Genomic DNA, 14836 nt, shown 5'->3' with positions numbered 1-14836 from the left:
AGTCGGTGCAATTTGACCAGACTAGCATATGCGACACGACGATGCTCATTAGTTTAAAATTTTCTAGTGACACATGCCTCCATTTTAGAGTTTCGTACAGGGTCCCGAATTTTGCTGGCCCAGCAGCTCCATCCAACTACGCAGACCACAAGAGTCCCTGGAAAGCCTCACTTTCCCGCAACAATTTTGCTATACTGAGATGCATTATTGGAATTGAACTGTTGAAAGCGAAATGAACATGCATGGTTCTCAACCATATTTCCTATAATTAAGTATGGTAGGTATAACACGCCACTACAACTTTCCTAGTATAAATAGAGGCAACGATCGAGCAAGAAACTTCATCAGAGATAACCATACCAATCAATCTTTTTGCGAGCTAGACAGGAAATGGAAAACCAAGGTGTCAGGATTGTGATTGTTGGTCTACTCATGCTAGGCCTCGGCCTGCAGCACGCTCAGGTCAGCTCTTGTACCTGGTCAGAGGATGTGTGCTTTGTATCGTGCATCTATGCTAGAACAGATGCTGAATTCTGTCGGCAACAATGTGGCTGCACTTCCGTAGGCCTTCACTCCAAGCCAGGTAAAAATAATCAAGCCACCCATGCATTCTTCTTGTTCACTTCATGGCTTTACATTCTCGTAGATGTTCTTGCAGGCTGTAGGCTGGGTTGCTCATCCAAGTGCAACGACACAAACGAATGTGTGTAATTAAGATGCTCCTTTTTTTTTGCGAGTTTTCAACTTGATTTTTGGTGCTAATATCACCATCATCCATTTATTATATCAGCCGACGGCAGCGAATTCATGAAGGAACACTGCAACGATGTCTGCTACCATCTCTGCGCCAAGGGTATTGACATCACTACCACTGCTGCTTAATAACGCATTTCACCATGGTGTGGAGCGAAAGGAAATGCCCTAGCTTGTTCGTGAAATAAATGGACTTCATACCTATTTGCGGAGTCATTGCGTGTCTTGTTTTCCATTTCAAAAATTTATATTAGTAAGGGTTGGTGATGATGATGTTCCACCCCTCGTTACAGAAGTGCAATCAAGTGTGTGCTATTGTATCTTTATTTGGCTTGTGTATGAAAAGTTTGGTTTCAGTCCCACATTAATTAAGTAACAGTAAGATGGAACTAGCTAGGAGCATCTATAGTGTTTTGCCGCTTGGAGACGTCGGATGCAGCTATTGAACGCTCTGGATCTTCCGACGTCACCGAAAGGTCACTCGAATCGTTTACCATCAGCAATTTCCGTCTGAATGGGCCAACCAACGTTACGGGGCTGCTACTCCCCAGACCGAGTAAGCCGTTCCGTGGTTAATCGGGCTGAGTAGACTTCCAATGGGCCGAACGGTAGGGCCAACTTTTTTATTATTTTCCCAAGCGTCGGTTACACTAAGGACAAACCCTACCTCACGGTCCTCACCTCGTGCCGGCGGCTGGCGTCCTACCTCACCATCGCCATCGTCGCCAACAGACTCCTCTCCCAATCTCTTGCCTTCCTAAAACCCTAGGTGCGTCCTCGCCGCCGCCGCCCCGATCGCCGTGTTCTGGTTCCCTTCGTCAGCCCTTACCAGTCACCACCCGATTACTCCCGCACCTACGTACATCAGTTCACCGTCGTCACCATGTTCAGAGAGGCCATGGAGGAGGTGAGGGTGACAAGAAATTATGGGACGAAGGGGGTGGTGGTAACCCGGGAGCACTGGAGCAGCGTGGTACCATCCATCTCGGCAGCGGCATTGACTCCGACGTCTATGTGCCGACCCTGGACACTCTATCCCCTCGAACCCTGTAAGTCCTAGGCCGCCAAGCTGGTTAGTCTATTTCCCCATCGCCAGTGGCGGAGGACCCAGCCACAACATTTTATTTTAATCAACTTCCTTGCTAGAACAGGTGTGAAAGGTGGGTAGTTTTATGTCCTGACGATTCATTATAAGTTGTTAATATATGGACTGCTTGATTTTGCATCAGACTTTTTCCTGTAAGATATTAACTCCGCCATAGCAAAAAAATTGTCCGTCCTCCGCCACTGCCCATCGCTCCTTGGTCCTGCTCGTTGTTGCACTACTCTCGGCTAAGTGGTCGCAAGTTGCCAACCTCCATGCCCACCTCCATATGCTATCTCACACGCTGAATGAGTTTATGTATTGGTCGGTTTGTGAATCATGAAAATGTGCAACTTTGACTATAACTTTCACCACATTCCTATTGAGTTGGCCTTTTGGCCTTTGCATTAGAGATGTTTGATCAAATTCAAATGATGTTGATATGCAGATATTATCACAATGAGGTTAATCATACATCATCAATTTATTGTTGATGCTAATGCTTAGTTGTCACGAGTACAATTCGCCTTCTCATATTGTTATCCTTTTTTTCCACAGCGGGCGGCGCAAACATGCCGGTGACAACTGACATCCCGTGGTTCCTCTCTCTCTAGGGGGCTGGTGTGCTTGATCGGAACCAGGCACGATAGTCCGCTAACAACAGCGTACCAGGGTGCTGAGTTCTGTCATCGAGTGTGAAAAGAAGTCACCTTTTGAGATTTTTTCGTTGTGCTTCCAGTGCTGCTTACTCAGGAAGATACCATCAATGTATTCATCACCTCCCAGCTCTCATGTTTGTTTCGCCTCTATTTTTTTTTTGCTTATTTGTGTTGTTGTGAACTGTAGAGTGACTTATGGATGTTGTAGATGACTATCTTGTTCATCATGAGCTATGCCAGTCCTGAGATGCTTCAGTGCTTGTAACTCAACATCCTGACTGGTTTCAAGGTTGTCAAGAAGGGGTATGTGTGGTTTTGATTCCTCCTTCCTGTCCTATTGATTCGTTTCAGTCCTGTAATTGAACTGAAAAGGTCACCCCAGTGATTGTTATTTGTTGGTGTTTCAGCACATCAAGGAGAGGAGTGACAACATCGAGCTTGATTTCAAAATTCTGATCCCAGAATTGGATTTCACTACGGGAGAATTGCCGTACGCCGACGGCCAGGCGATGTGCCGACGGCCAAATATCGGGGCCGTCGGCACAGTAGCCTCCGGAGCGCGGCGACGAGGATGACCGTCGGCGTTAAATTGGCCGTCGGTACAGGCTGGATGTGCCGACGGTCACCGTCGGCACAGTTCTGGCCGTCGGCACAGGACCAGTCTAGCCGTCGGCACAACATTTTTTTCCACTACAGACCTGTGCCGACGGTTTAACCGTCGGCATAGCTTTTTCCTATTTCTCCATGACAGTCTTCAAAAAAGCATAACTAAATCATTCTAACTGAGAAAAATAAGTATAATATATCAAATTTTGCAGAAAAACAAGATCTATCATAGAAAAATATCAAAAATGGAATATTTCGAATACCTAAATAAATTTTCTTAGAAATGAGCTATAATGTTCGAGGTTTCATGGCTTTCACACACGCCAAAAATGAAAAATGGTCGCTCGTGGGTCGGATTAGAAATCCACGTCTGGGGTATTGCTTACCATCCTAGGGCCCACACACGTGCCAAATATGACCTCGTTTCGGCAAATTATGCCATGTCGAGGTCGTTTCCCACCTCATTTCCCCTGAAATCCATAGAACCCCGGACGTGATAGCTCTTTTCGTGAAGGATTTTCCAAAATAATTGCCACATCCCAGTTTTGACAAACGGAATAGTTACTATGACAAATAAAATGACACCACGCGGCTCAGTGGGATTTTTTGACTTCGTTCAAATTGTCATCTGGCCAAAACAGGCCCCCCCCCCCCAGAACATGCGGTATCGCCGTACCGGGCGTGCGGGTGCACCCATTCGCGAAAAAACTAAACGAATAAAAATTAGCACATATAATGATGCGTCGTAGAACTAAAAACATTTTTTCCGGAATTTCTGGAGCGACGGATAGTTGAGCCCTAGTTCAAATCCGGTCAGTTTCCACCAGATTCGGCGGGACACCGCCGGAAGCCGCATGGGTTCTCAAATAGCTAACGCGTGTACATGTTATGTGATAGGTGGTGCGCAGGTGGTCTACTATCATCGCACGGAGGTTTCACGTCATACTAAAATGCGCCCCATGTAGCTGCTTCACAAATAAAAACCGTTTTGGCACGCTAAAAATGAAACGATGGTCGCCCGTGGGTCGGATTAGAAATCCGCACCCGGGGTCTTGGTTCCCATCCTAGGGCCCACACACGTGCCAAATATGACCTCGTTTCGAGAAACTATGCCATGCTGAGGCCGTTTCCCACCTCATTTCCCCTGAAATCCATAGAACTCCGGACGTGATAGCCCTTTTCGTGAAGGGTTTTCAAAAATAATTGGCGTATCCCAGTTTTGACAAACGGAATAGTTACCATGACATATAAAATGACGCCACGCGGCTTTGTGAGATTTTTTGACTTCGTTCAAATTGTCATCTGGCCAAAACAGGGCCACCGGGACATGCGGTATCGCCGTACCGGGCGTGCGGGTGCACCCATTCGCGAACAAACTAAACGGACAAAAATTAGCACATATAATGATGCGTCGTAGAACTAAAAACACTTTTTCCGGAATTTCTGGAGTGACGGATAGCTGAGGCCTAGTTCAAATCCGGTCAGTTTCCAACGGATTCGGCGGGACACCGCCGGAAGCCGCATGGGTTCTCAAATAGCTAACGCGTGTACATGCCATGTGATAGGTGGTGCGTTGGTGGTCTACTATCATCGCACGGAGGTTTCACGTCATACTAAAATGCGCCACATGTAGCTGCTTCACGAATAAAAACCGTTTGGGCACGCTAAAAATGAAAAGATGGTTTCCCGTGGGCCGGATTAGAAATCCGCGTCCGAGGTCTTGCTTCCCATCCTAGGGCCAACACACGTGCCAAATATGACCTCATTTCTGCAAACTATGTCATGCCGAGGCCGTTTTCCACCTCATTTCCGATAAAGTCAACCAGATTTAAACTAGAGGTACTTGATCTATTGCTCATGATTTTTGGGTAAATTAAATTGTAGGTTCAAAATATGATATGGATGTCATATTTGTATTTCTCTCATTTTTCTGATCAATTTAGACATATTATTTGCCAAATTCGTATTTACTGATATTAATTATTCCATATTAAATAAAAAGACAAAAATGAAATCATTTAATTGTTTTTCAAATTCTATATTATTATTATTTATATATATTCATTGTTGTTTACTTAAGTAATTATTTAGAATTCAAAAATATAGAGATGTGGCAGCACGGTCAAAGGGTTAATATGATTGATATGGTAGTATTAACAACAATGGCGTCATTTCTTTCATGGAAGCTCCGAAGAGAACCAAGAAGTTAAGCGTGCTCGGGCAGGAGTAGTGTGAGGATGGGTGACCAACTGGGAAGTTTGACTACAAGTGCAATTTGACCTAATATTAGGTGTACTAAGTGTAAGTGTGATTATGAAAGATTAACAAGTAAAAAAGAATAAGAAGAAAATTGAAAAAAAAATTAAAAAAAAACATAATTTGAATCTTTTTTCAAAAAAAATTTGAAAATTTTGAAATACTATGCCGACGGTATAACCGTCGGCACAACAATCTGTGCCGACGGCCAGTCTGTGCCGACGGTGATCGGGCAGTCCCCGACCAGAACTATGCCGACGACGCTACGCCGACGGTCACCGTCGGCACAGCCTATGCCGACGGCCTTCTTTGCTGTGCCGACGGCTGGCAGCCGTCGGCAGACTGGAGCTCTCCCGTAGTGTTTCAAAGTAAACATAAACATATAAACATGAGTGTGGTATGCTTCCTTGGTTTCGTTGGAATGCGGAGGCTTGGATGGTCCAGACTCCAGACCCAAAGTTACTTTGTTGACCAAGTAGACTACGGGAAGATTTAGGTTTGCTCTTGGTATAAGTCAAATCCCTGCCAAAGTATTTTTTTAGTTACTCCAGTCTGCGGATGATATCTAATGTATTCTGCAAAATAATAGTAACGTTAAGTTACAAATGTTAGCTTGATGTTACTGTTGGTATACACAAACGAAACTTGGATGCACTGTTTATAGTGTTGTTTTCTCTCTACATCATTTGCAACCTTCTATATAGTATATTAGAAATGGCACAGAATGGAGTTTTCACGCTTTTCAGGAAGTTTGTACTCAAATCAGTTCATGATTATTGTTGCCATGATGATCTTTACATAACCAATTAGATTGCTTGTGATCAAGTAAAATGTTGAACAATTAGAAGTTCATGGTGCGCTTTTTTCTTGGTGTTGATTTGTCCTATGTTGCTCAGAAGTTAGAAGCAATCACACACAAGATTAATACTATTTCCAGCTGTTTGGGATACTCTGTGCGCCAATAACTGTATGTGGATAATCTACAAGTTAATCCGTGAGATGTTTTTTTTGGCAAATTTATAACTGTCCTTTCCTGTTCTGCAAGATAGCACCATTTTTTTTGTGATAGACTAGATTGAATAGAAGGAGCAAAATATTTCCGTAAGGAATAGTGGGCTAAACTCTCTAAAAAATCATTTGTTATTCAATTAGTTTTGAGATATAGAATTATCAACTTACAAAAATACCACCTCGTAAGCATTTAGTCTTTATTGAATGTCATAAATATTGAAAATTGCACCATGACCTACGATGGCACTAATTTACAAAAGATATTCAAAGTATTAAATTAGTGGTGGCTATATTATATGAAGCTTCTAGCAGCAATGTCAAGAATATATATTCTTATATAAACTAGGATTTTATTTGATTTTAAGTTTGTAGGTCTGTAGTTACTCAAAATGATGCGTCCTTTTGCTGGAGAACTAGAAAACAAAGCTATATTGATCTTCTCATTTCACATTACCAATTTGACACCCGTCAAACTTATCATATTGTCCAGATACAGATCGTTTGTGTAATAATATATATGTTAACTTGGATGGAGCTAGCTTCCTAAATACAATTGCTTAATAGCATCCATTGTGGTGAACTCCAGTGAACAAGAGCATTATTTCAGTCCCCCTAATATATATTTTCTGCATTATTTTAGACATATTGCTCCCAATTTATGTTTTTTTGCAGATAGATCGAATCATATGTCTACACACTGATGGCTTTATACTGGCTGTTGCTGTTTCTACCTACTAAAATATATGGTATCCGCATAGCATCTTCAACACAAAGGATATTACCAAATTACTTTTGCAGATTATATTTCGTGAACCAGCTTTAAACAAATAATACTTCGTGACATTCTTCAAGGCACCACAATATGAAACTCTTTTTTTCGCATGTATTTCTATTTCTGAAGTTCCTTTGTTAAGATAGATTGTATAGGCGCATTGCGATAATGTGCATATCAAAATTTCTCATATACTTTTCGATATCTCCGTTGCTTGAATAATTCAATTCTCATTCTCAATGCTGGACGGGCGTGGCAACGCCCGCCTTTATGATCTAGTAATTTATATTGTGAGTAAATCATAGACTCTTAAAGAAGTTCACGTTTCATTCTTTTGGTCCAAAATGAACCTCAAACTTGTGAACAAGTTCACATCCAATGTGACCAGAGAAACACAGTGGGGTTAACCGCCCCATCCCGCCACTATTGTCAAAGCTGAGCGCTTAGATGTGCCTTACAACTTGAAGGAATAGCTTAGCGGTGTGAATTGACCACGAGATCCCTCAGACGAACCAATCAATGATAGGATAATGCCCGCAAGAGCGCCGCCAACATTTAGCTTTAGATTGAATTCACGTTAGTAGGAGAGATGCGGTCGAGCTAGAGTTGTGAGAGAGCTAGGCCAGATATGGGTTGAAGTGGTTGTGTGAGGCGAAATGAAGGACTATCTTAACGGCAATAGAGTGGACAAAGCGCGCGCCTAAGTTGGGGTGATTTTGGGATTCACTTTTCGGGTGGAGATTTTCATTTATTGAAACAGACATATATTTTGTTCTCATTTTTGTGCGGTCCATGTAAACGGGTTTTCTCAAATCAGATAGGATATGCATTTTTTTCAGTCTTTCACGGTTTGGTTTTTTTCACGCTAAATGAAGTTTTAGGATCGAATGTGGACTTCCTCGTCAGTTCAAGGTTAAAAAAAGGATTATCTTTTTTATTTTTTGGCTCCAACTTTATAGCATGGAGGCCAAAAGGAAGTGGCCATCTTATATATATATATTTACTAATTGGAGACTCCCTACAAGCCCCCACGTTAATACTTGAGATTAACAATTGATGTCTGTTAGATCAATTAAAGGCTAGACTTTTTGCTGGTGGATGGCCTCCGTTCCACGGCTTCGACCCACGTGAGCTATTTCTATGTACTACCATATAATAGAAAAAGGAAAAAACAAAACCCTAATCGTTGCTTTCCGGCCTAATGTCAAGGTATCCGGTAATCCCGCGGCCGCACGTCCGTGCCTCCGATTTCCGCCGATGCATGCAGCTGGTAAGTTTAATTCTGACAGCAGAACACTGAATTTTGGTTTTTGCGTTGTTGCTTGGATCGGATGATATTGATCTACCAATTGTTAGTTGACTAACATGAAATCGGTGTAGTTCTAAGACTAGATTCGATTTCCCTGTGAAGGGGTTATGGTAGTATTTTCTAGTGGAAGTGGCTGTGTAGTGAAGCGTTTTTAGCTCAGTTTAGGCGAGCTCCCTTGTATTCCTGTCATGTTGTATGCATGAACCTTCCATGGAGCTGTGGTACCTCCAGATGCCATCCATGACCGTTATGTGGAAGTCTCCATGTTGTGTAGCTGTGTAATTAGGTTAATGTCTTTTGTTGAATCACTTGCAGGAAGGGAGCTGGTTCGAAGCTGGAGCTGGTTGTGCGACGTCTGCTTGGTCTCCGGTGTGGCACAACCCTGCAGGCTATGCTGCTCGTTTATGTGTTATAAACTGTTCCGCTTTATTTTTATACAATTCAGTATTCAAGCTGCAACCATGAGAAGTTATATGCTTAAATGTTGACTCTTCGCGTTCGTGGTAATCTTGATGATTTTGAACTTGCGTTTATGTGAAATGAAACCTAGCTATGGAGTAACTGTACATTTAAATGTTTGTACAGTTAAGCTTTATTGTTTGCTCTGAGATCTAAATGTTGAAAAAAATGGCCAAGATGTTGCCACAAAATGCTTAGCTAATACAATACATTCTTTTTTAGAGAATTTAGCTAGTTTTGCTTACATGTATGTGCAAGTTGAGGTGGTCGGTGGTCGATCGAGTGTGATCTAGGCAACTAACCAGTTGAGCATGTAGCTATGGAGAAATGCATGTATGCTGTTACATTATTGGCAACATGTGTTGTTGTTACAACAATTTCATTTGATTTGGCTGTGTGTTGATCTATGATGATTGAGATTTTTGTAGCTTGACACCAAATGGAGTTGTGTCTTTGTCTCGTCGTTGCTTTGTGTTGGTCTTCTGAAGTACTCATATGTCAGAATTTTCTCTAAACCATTTTTCTCTGCCTAAATAATACAAAGGAATAATAATTCCTTGTTTCACCTGCCGAAGCAAAAAAATAAATCAGGAGACTTAGTCTACTTTCCTTGAAATATGGACCGAAGCAGAGGAGAAGAATTTTCTCTTTAATAACCGTGGCAAGTTCAATTCACCTATCTGGAAGGAAATGAAATTCATCGCTATAATAAGGAACCAAACAAGGAGGAAATGTCAGGGCGAGACTGATTAAGGAGAGAAACGAAGTTTTCCTTCTTCCCGCAATGCTCCTATTAAATAGTTGGGAGCGGTTGAAATATCTATCTCTGATTTGTTGCATGCACTTTGTTTTTCTAACGGTTGCCACATACATCCAATCAATGAAAATTACAGCCATCCTCCGCTGCCAACAAATACCCACCACGCCTTCTTGGAGGGGCTGATTAGGGAAGTTACGCTTATATTGCACTGACGCCTTCCTTTCTAGCAAATTTTGAAGAATAAATTTACGCTCTAATTAACGGAACAGACGGAGAGAGTCGATCCCCCTATCATTTTGCTGCTGGTTTGCTTGAATTATGGAGCGATTAAAGGAGTGAGGGAGGATAATCCGTACCATCCCGTGTAATGTGTACGTAGAGAAATTAATATCAGCCCGTCATGCAAGGGCACATTAATTTCCTATTTCATCGGTCCTAGCACTTGGTTTTCACTAGCCATTCAGTTATCTGTATAGGTTGAATTGCCTCATAAACATGGACCCTCTGCATATCTCATCTCCAACAAGCAGCAAAGAGAGATGAAAAAGTAGCGGCAAACGGTGCCTTCAGATTTTTTTTAAAAAATTAGAATGAAAACTCAGCCATTGCGTTCTGCCATCTATAAATATCAGGAGGGGCGCTTAGATGGCAATAACATGGGAGGGAGATACTTGATACTAGTTTTTTTGAATTATCATTTGAAGAAAAAAAAACTATTGTTATAACCATGGCAAAGTTTAATTCACCTATTTGGATGCAAATGAAAATCACCGCTATAGTAAGAAACCAAATGAGGAAAAATATCATGAGGATAAAGCCAGAATATATAGTTACCACTAGAAACAAATATGGGAGAGAGTCCATCATTTAGTTGATGGTTTCCTTTTTAGGGGGATCGATTACTGTAGGAGCAATTATGAGGGAGGGAGGAGAATCGGTAAGTAATAGTCTATCCAGAGTAATAGCTACGGAGAGAAAACAGTACTGGCCCGCCATGCACGGGTGCATTAATTTTGTTTCCTCCGCCACATCCTTTGGTTTCCATCCGCTAGGTCCCTTAACTTTGCATCAGAACCTTTTCATCGCTCATCTCCAACAAGCAGCGAAGAGAGATGAAAAGTAGAGGCAAACTGTGGCGCTGGTTTTTCTTTTAAATTCGAACGAAAACTCAGCCATGGCCTCACATCGTCTATAAATAGAAGGAGGGGTGTACCATACGCGTGCGTCGCGTGTGACTTAGACTTAGACTCTTGCTCGGAGAGGAGAGGAGAGGAGAGGAGAGGAGAGGAGAGGAGAGGACTCGATCACTCCGTCCTTCTCTTCGTTGAAGGTCTATCCAATCTATCCTTCTCTTCTTTGAGGGTTCGTTATGAAGCCACGGGGCAGACATTATGGTTAAAGAAATTTATACCCGACTTGAAAGTGGTAGATTGTATTGACAAACCACTAAAGATGTACTGCGACAATGAGCCTGCAGTATTTTATGCTCACAACAACAAGTCGAGTAATGCTACGAAACCGATTGAGGTTAAGTATTATGTTGTGAAACACAAGGTCCAGGATCAAACAATAAGTCTCGAGCATATAAGGACAAAAGATATGCTTGCGGATCCGCTAACGAAAGGCTTATCACCCAGCGTGTTCAAGGAACACGTAGCAGGCATGGGTTTAAGAGAAAGTCTTACCTATCCTGGATCATAAGAGGCCCAAAAGTAAAAGAATTTGTTTCAAAACAGAGAAGTGTATTGTGGCTGTCTGATTCTATCGGCAATAGAGCTGTGACGATGAAACATGGCCTATGGACTGATCCAAAATGAAACGAATAAAGCGAAAGTATAAAGTTAAAAGTAAAGTTGAGATAAGGGGGAGAATGTTAGATTGATCTCTCCCGCATGGGCCCAACGGCCCACCGGGCCCCTTTGACCTGCGCCCAACCCGTTATGGTTGGTGGGCCCCTGTCGCCAGGGAGTGGTGGGGGCCGACGGCTCGCAGTACGAGGTTCACCACGTTTGCCGTACGCCCCACCGACATACCAATCCGATCTAGGGTTAGCGCTAAGCCGACGGGAAGCTCCATCGCCGCCACCGCTCATCCACGCCAACGACGTCGCCACCATGTCGACCTCATCCGGTTCCTCCTCGAAGGAAGAAGGTATGTCTCCCACTCCCTCTCGACCTCTCTCAGATCTTGCAGCCGCACGGATGCTACTCTAGTTGATCCATAGATGCTAACACATTTTCCTTGTGTCTTACTGCTTGGCTGAACGAAGAGTACCCAGAAGACGAGGCAACTACCCCTACTCTAAAACCTCTCAATCATGCTCGCTGACAAAAAAGAGTATTTAGAAGAAGTCGAGAGAACAGCCAAGGGTCAATGCTGATTCTAGTATATACACATAATCCTTCTTTTTTGCGAATGAAGGCATGAACCGTGTGTTCGCGCCTTCGCGGCGTGTCCTGTCTACAACAACACACGAACCTCTGAATCCTGTGAAGCCAAACTGAAAACGAACACTTTGGTACCTACTCCCAACCATACCCCAGCTAGCTTCGCCGTTTTGTTTTTATGGGCATCTTAAGCGGGGCGTCGCAAACAGACGGTTTGTGACCGCGCGGTTGAAATATCTTCCGCACCTAGACCCATCGGTGCGACACATAGTAACCGGGCTGATGCTTCGCAGTCGCGCCGCGCGACCACTCGCTTCTTCTACGGGTCCGCTTGGTAGCAACCCTGGCTCGATGCGTTTTTCCAGCCGTCGCTACTTTAAGCACTACAACTGTCGAGAAGCGCCTCCATGAGGATGGGGCTTTCTAAGAAGAAGCAGCTTGTTTATATAATTAGTTGGAACATCTTTTTCACAATTTCTATGTTAAATTTATTTCAAAATATTGCACTACTTTGTGTTTGAGATGAGTTTGTATAGAGCACGTGGCCAGCCTCACCGGACAAAATATGTCGGGCCGTGCTAGGGCTGCCCCTAGACGCAAACAGACAAGCTTAGCCTGACCATCACTTTGGTGTTCACCGGCCGATGCAAAACGACGCAGCCGGTCGATTTTGGCGTCCGATTTATGTCGCTCAGTTGAAGATGCCCTAAAATTGACATCCGATTTGCGTTGCTTAGTTGGAGATGCTCTAAGATTGGCATCCACTGGCTTGTTACTTTGCAGGTTGACTCTGTAGCAGCACAGTGTATCGTGTATTCTGTGCTCTGTCTAACTGTCTTGCTGTCTCATGATCGATAGCGCTGACTATTCCATCCTCTCAGTAAGCGCATGGAGCATTGTTTTGTCAACTAGCATGGGATTCGTGTTAAGCAGAGACCAGAACAGGTTGACTTGTGGGGCACTAGCAGCACGCTCCAAAGCTTGCGGTATGATTGACACTTGACACGGGAGTACACAACAGCCCACCGCTCGCCCGTGAGTTCGTGACTGTGATTCCGCCTGTGACGTATGTGCTGATCTAGCCGACATGGGCAGCAATAACCTGGGGTTCACGTCTAGTTCAGTCTTTCATAACGTTGCTTTCGTGCCTCCAATTCGCTTGGGCTGACTAAACCTGAATCTAGCAGCAGCTTATTAGGAAACTAGTATATAAGCCTGGCATGCGTCATCGCACGAGCTAGCCTAGCCGTCGGACGTCACTGCAGACGAAATAACAAAGATGCTGCGTGCGCATTGCTTAATTAACACCCGGGGGATTCAAAATTCTTGAGAGACGTCGAATGCGCGCCGCGCCACTACGTTCTAGCAAATTCTAGAAGCATGTTGGTCTTCAGAAGATTCAGTATACACTATACAAGTAGCAATACTGCGGAAAGTACCATATCAACACCGCAACATTGCCGTGTGCTGTCAGCATAAGACGTTAGTTAAACATATGCTGGCTTTTGAGCGACAGGGACACGTATATGTAAGGAAAAGGTAGAAGCAGAGCCGGGCTTACTCTGTCACCGCAAGCTAGAGCGGCTCCTCCCGTCGCGACCGGGCACCAACGAATGCATAATGCATCGGACAAACGGCACCTGTCAGCTGAAGCAACTGATTGCAAGCATTGATACCCTCTTTCTTCCAGAACGGAGTGCATGCATGTTAGATGTTCATGCATCATGCCACAGAGCGGTTCATGGCTCCGTACGCGCGAGGCCCCGGGCTTGCGGCGGCATGTCTACCCCATCCTTCTGCTGTGGCAACAGATTACGCTCCTCAAAACCTCGTTGATGAGCTCATTGTAGAGTGGATGATATCTACTCTGCCCTAAGCAAGTACTCCCTCTGTTCTTTTTTAATTGACTCAAATTTAGTACAAGTTTGTACTAAATCCGAGTCAATTAAAAAGGAACGGAGGGAGTAGTAATATAAGGTCATTAATGGTTTCCTTTCTGCCATTAGTCAAGGCAGAGCTTCATTTGCTGTTGCTCTATCGTTGTCCAAGTTTTATTTGAGAGCAGATTTAGACTGCTCCACACGGTAACCAGGAGGAGGGATACCGAAGTGTCGATGGTCCGTGACATGCCGGCGGCGGTCGAGATGGGGTAATTTCATTGCGAGTGGAAAAATGACTGAATGAGTAAGATGGTCGCGAGAGGAAGACAAGAGTGAGACGGGAAGCATTTTTAGAAACTTAAAACAAATTTTCACAATTTTCGCTAAATAATTTATAATTTGACACAGAGAGGGAGGAGTAGTTAGCAGGAAACGCAGCCTAGTTCCCGTGAAGGAAGCCATAACAGGTTGACCTCTCAGGCTCTCACTCCAGCTGCTCGGATGTACTGTCCAGATCAACCTCTCGCTGCAGATTGAGGCCGCCCGGTCCATGTTAAGTGCTGCCGTTCAATTAGCGCTTGGAGCGTGCCCTCCAAAGCTCGCGGTGGTTCGACACTTGACACGGGTGCACGACTCAGCACTCGCCCGTGAGCTCGTGAGAACACGGCAGTGCTTATGACGTGCGTGCTGACCTAGACGACATGGGCAACAGGAGTTCACGTTTAGTCTTTCTTAATAATGCTGCTTTCGTGGCTGATCCAGTTGGAACATACTACGGTACTACGCTTGGACTCGCTAAACCTGAACTAACCGACGGACGTGAGGTCACTGCAGACGAGATAGCAAGATGCTGCACGCGCACTGCTTAACGGCTTGACGATTTGAATATTCAGAGTTGTC

The sequence above is a fragment of the Lolium rigidum genome, chromosome 4 (assembly GCF_022539505.1).
Source record: "Lolium rigidum isolate FL_2022 chromosome 4, APGP_CSIRO_Lrig_0.1, whole genome shotgun sequence".
NCBI classification, from domain to species: Eukaryota; Viridiplantae; Streptophyta; class Magnoliopsida; order Poales; family Poaceae; genus Lolium; species Lolium rigidum.
Note: the sequence above shows the minus strand (reverse complement) of the source record.